Here is a 5,344-nt window from a genome sequence, read left to right on the forward strand (position 1 = left end):
GTTATCTTATTTTTTCTCTTTCTTTTTATTGTTGTTTCACTTTGTCTCAGGGTTACCAGAGCTGATGACCAAAAATAATGTGTTGATGATGTGAATGTATTGTTTTTGTATTTTCCTCATTGAATGACATAGACAGGTATGAGTTAGTCAGAGTTTAGTTCTGCCCAGGCTAACCTTGTCCTGCCCAGTCATAGGCCTTTGAGAAACAAACTGAACTGTGAACTCCCGTTCCTGCCAAGAGGAACACAGGGACAGTATTTTTGTTTTTTCTTTATTGGATCATGGATCATTGAGTCTGAGCTCCTATGATGGATGGACCCAGTAGCTTCAAAGACTGCGATTAATTACACCCTTCGAACCTACGGGGGATGTTGGGGCCATCCATTTTGGTCGCACATTTTGACATGCGCAGCTCAACAGACGTCGCAGCTCTGAGGCGCATATCTGGAGAGATAAAAGCTCGCAGGCAAACTTTTGCTCCACAAGGCCATTCCCGGAAGAGCTTGAAAGCTGGAAATCTGTCTGATACGAGAAGATCAGACAATTTATTTACCGATCCAATACCACGCCGACACCCGGCGCATGTGGAAACCCACAGAGGCTCTATGTCCAAGGAGATGAGTTTTCCTCATTGTGTAATGCAGTCGACTAACGGTTCATCTTTTCCCCTCCTGGACGAATGAGAAATTACCGGTTTTTTTCTTTAATTTGATCACGGATGCGTGATTCCCCCCCCCATTTTTCTTCTGACCTAATCCCTCCTCAACTGGTGGAGAGCAGAAATCTACTTCAAAGTAATTTCGCTCTTTTCATGGTGCATTTAGAAGTCTGGGCAGGGTGAGGCAGTTAAGGCGATGTAGGATCACCAGTAGTTAATCATAGGTATTACTTGTTGCATGCAATACTGATTGAATTATGTTATGCTGAGCTGTGTTTTGATTTGGTGTGCAAGCGCTGCTGAATTGTGCGTGGTTAATGTTTTGTCCGGCTGATCTCAAATTAGCCAGGAGTTAGAAGTTGGACTTTTAAAAGTTTTTCATTCAAAGCAACTGCGGTCTGGGCCTCGCCCGACCACTCTTTGTTCCAGTTTTATTGCTGGAGATTTTCCACTGAGTTCCCGCCTCAGAGTTTTATGACCATTTGTCAAGATCTGGAGCGATCAGCTGGTTGTGGCTGCAATCGAGACATCAGCATTAGGAGGGTTTCTCTTTCCATTTAACCCAAATTACACATTTTGTCCATAAAACTACTGGTTAGATCTTCATAGACACTAAATGTGCATATAAGTTTGTTACGACCCCACTCGGTCTAGGGGTAGGGGGAAGTAAACATTCAAACCAGGGGTTGTTGGTTTTATGAAAGAAAGAGTAATTTATTTCTTTTTTTAGTTCAGTTTCTGTTATTTTTAACAAAACAAACAAAAGGAGGATACTTAACAAAGTACAAACTGTATGAAAATAAAGAAATAAGGGGTAAAACCCAAAATACACAATGACTATGAATTTAACAAAATACACAACCATCAGTAATTTAACTAAAAATAATCCCCCGAAAGGAGGGACAAACTAATTCAACAGTTTCCTACATCAAAAACGTCCCTGCTAACAACAAGCAAACAAACAAATCAAGACAAAGCCCAATCAACTTTAAAGAGACTCCTCTGAGCCAAGATGGAGTCATCAAGAAGGTGAGCACACAAAAATAACCAAGCTTCCCAACGAGCAGGCATACAAAATACCCAAGCTTCCCAACAAGCAGGTAAGCATACAAAAATAACCAAGCTTCAAAGTTTCACAACACCAAAGTCAGAAGTGGCGAGCTGTTCTGTCCAAATACCAGCTGCCTTTAGTGGCAGGTGCAGAGAGTTTATATAATGTATTCCCTTCTTGATTGGCGGCGAATTCGGAAGAACCAGGAAATGAATAGTCCAACATGAACTCCCGGAGACGTCCAGCAGGAGGAGTGCAGAGCGCGCAAGGAGATCCAAGTCCGTCAGGAACAGCGAAGAAGAGTGTATCCAGCGAAGAAGAAATCCGATCCCATCAGAAACAGCGGTACCGATAGCACGGAGGAAAACGGTGCTTTTCAGCGACATCGACTGGCCAGTCTGTTGATGAAGGTACAAAACAAACACACATACGGCCACCAGCCGTAACAACCCCCCCTCCCTAAAAATGTGAAACACAATGTCCATCCCTTCACTTACATTTTAATAACAAACTCTTGTTTTCATAACTCCTGCCTTGATAAAGCATCAGCCAAGATGTGTGCTGAACCCTTCTTGTATCTAATGTTCAGATTAAAGTCTTGAATGATTAAAGCCCAACGCATGAGTCTTTGATTATGGTTGTACATACGTGCTAGGAAGACAAGTGGGTTATGGTCAGTGTAGACCACAATTGGAGAAGGACAGGATCCAAGGTATACCTCAAAGTGTTGTAAAGCCAAAAGCAAAGCCAAGGCTTCCTTCTCAATGATGGAATAGTTAAGCTGGCTTCTGTTAATCTTCCTAGAAAAATAACAAATGGGATGATCAGCTCCATTTTTACCTTCCTGTAGGAGGACAGCACCAGCTCCCACTGCACTCGCATCAACCTCAGGTTTAAAGTGCCTTTCTGTATCTGGAGCAGAGAGTACAGGAGCATGACATAAAAGAGATGTAATGCTATCAAAAGCATGTTGACATTCTGGGGTCCATACAAAGTTGACTTTTGGACTTAATAGACTGGTCAGAGGATGAACAATAGTGGAAAAGTTGCAACAGAAATTCCTATAATAACTTGCCATACCAAGAAAAAGGCATAAAGCCTTTCTAGTGCAAGGCACAGGGAACGAAGTAATGGCAGAAACTTTTTCTTTTAAAGGTCGCACTTGTCCTTGGCCTACCTGTCTACCAAGATAGGTCACTGTGGCTTTCCCAAAGTCACATTTGGCGAGGTTTAAGGTCAAAGAAGCTTTAGCAAGGCGAGTGAACACTTGTTTTAAAACAGTTATGTGTTCTGTCCAGGTAGAAGTATATACTACTATATCATCCAAGTATGCACTGCGGTTAGACAAACCAGACAAAACAATGTTTACTAGGCGTTGGAAGGTTGCAGGGGCATTACACATCCCAAATGCCATTACATTGTATTGTAAAAAATTGTCTGGTGTAACAAAAGCAGAAATATCAGAAGCTCTCTTTGTGAGGGGTACTTGCCAATATCCTTTTAATAAATCTAGTTTGCTTACATACTGAGCATTTCCCACATTATCTACACAGTCCTCAATGCGAGGAGGTGGATACGAGTCAGTAACTGTAACAGAATTTACCTTGCGGTAATCTGTAATGAAACGTGGTGTGCCATCGGGTTTCATTTCAAGCAAACAGGGAGAACTCCAAGAACTCAAACTGTGTTTTGCAAATCCATTTTGCAACATGTACTCTGTCTCACTGTTCATTAGAGCTCTTTTAACAGGATTTATCCTATAAGGATGCTGCTTCATGGGTTTAGCATTAGCGACATCAATGTCATGTTCACGTACTGTAGTGCGTGTCGGTATGTCATTGAATAGACATGGGAAACTGCTCATCAGTGATAAAATATTATCTTGCTGGCTTTCAGGCAAATGTGTAAGACTATTTGAAAACTCCTTCAACATTTCAGAATTGGGCAAACGAGGACTTTGGTGAAAACTGGAGCGAAGAGTTAAACCATCTTCACCCGATTCAGAGCTAACATCATCTGTCACAATTATGGCTGCACTGCCACTGGGTTTTATTTTACTCTGGTCCATATTTGGGTTAGTTGTTCGAATGTAGTACGGTTTTAGCATGTTTATGTGACACACTGGTTTTCTCCTCCTTTCAGGAATGTTTATCACATAGTCAGTGTCACTCAGTTGATCACTAACCTCATAAGGACCTGAGAACTTGGCATCAAGAGCAGATCCAGGGATAGGCAGTAATGCCAAAACTTTGTCGCCAACCTGAAAGTGACGAAGAACAGCAGAATGATCATAAGGCCTTTTCATTGATTTCTGAGAGTCACAAAGGAACTCTTGTGCAATTGCACAGGAAGAATGCATACGCTCACGAAACTTACAAACATAATCCAAAATGTTTTCCTGAGTGGACGTGTCAGAGTTCAAAAGTTTATCTTTCAGAATTTGTAGTGGACTGCGAAGAGTATGACCAAACACTAGTTCTGCAGGGCTAAATCTTAATGATTCCTGAGTGGATTCTCTAGCTGCAAACAGTACAAAAGGGATACCTTCATCCCAGCTTTTCTTATTCTCAAGGCAGTACTTCTTTAGCATAGACTTTAAAGTCTGATGCCAATGTTCTAAAGCTCCCTGACATTGCAGATGATATGCACTAGAAACAGCATGTTTAATGTCTAGTTCTTTAAGAACCTGTCTAAAGAGTTTCGATTTGAAATTTGTACCTTGATCTGTCTGTACAGTTCTTGGAAGACCAAATGTAGAAAAGAATCTGGTCATGGCTTTAATGATTGAACTAGTAGTGATTTTACAGAGAGGAATGGCTTCAGGGTAGCGAGTGGAAGCGCACATTAAGGTAAGTAAAAACTGATTACCAGATTTGGTTCGTGGTAAAGGACCCACACAATCCATAATGATGCGTTCAAATGGTTCTTTCACTGCAGGAATTGGATGGAGCGGAGCATTTGGTATGGTCTGGTTAGGCTTTCAAGCCATCTGACATATGTGGCAACTGCAGCAGAATTTAACCACATCTGTTTTTAATCCAGGCCAGTAAAAGTGTTTCAAAATCAGTTGGTATGTTTTTGAAACACCCAAGTGTCCTGACCATTTACTTTCATGTGCTAATGATAAAATATTCTGTCGATAACTGGAAGGAACCACAATCTGTAAAACTATGTTCCAATCAGCACCAGGAAGCAGAACAGGACACCATCTACGCATTAAAATTCCATCATCCAGAAAGAAAGATACACCTTCTTCCTTGGCCGCATCAGGACCTACCACACCTTCAAAATAGGGTTTTAACGTTGGATCCGACCTCTGAGAAGTGCGCAGGTGAGCACGAGTGATTGGGAAAACACTATCAGGGGTCTGTAATGCATCCCCACCAGTCAAATCCGGAACTGCAGAAGCTTCTGTAACAGAGTCAGATTCTCCACCACCTAAGAACACTGACATAAACAAACTGTCAGACAAATCCACATCATCACTTTTAGCCTTTTTCTTATGTTTTTGTGCACGAGTTAGTACACCAGTTGGGTTCACTTTGGGAGATGACTTGTTATCTCTAGTTCCCAAGTTTTGTGGTACATCCACAACCTCTAATGCAGGAATTACCTTACCGCCAGCAATATCATTA

The 5,344-nt window shown here is 41.6% G+C and overlaps 1 long non-coding RNA gene across 1 annotated transcript; it reads left to right on the plus strand.

Annotated features, from left to right (window-relative positions):
- Positions 1-4,519: 4,519 nt before the first annotated feature.
- LOC124857734 lies at positions 4,520-4,775 on the plus strand. Its single transcript, XR_007035666.1, has 2 exons — positions 4,520-4,558; positions 4,647-4,775. It is a non-coding gene; the product is annotated as an uncharacterized LOC124857734 (long non-coding RNA).
- Positions 4,776-5,344: the final 569 nt, after the last annotated feature.

This window comes from Girardinichthys multiradiatus, chromosome 21 (assembly GCF_021462225.1).
Source record: "Girardinichthys multiradiatus isolate DD_20200921_A chromosome 21, DD_fGirMul_XY1, whole genome shotgun sequence".
NCBI lineage: Eukaryota > Metazoa > Chordata > Actinopteri > Cyprinodontiformes > Goodeidae > Girardinichthys > Girardinichthys multiradiatus.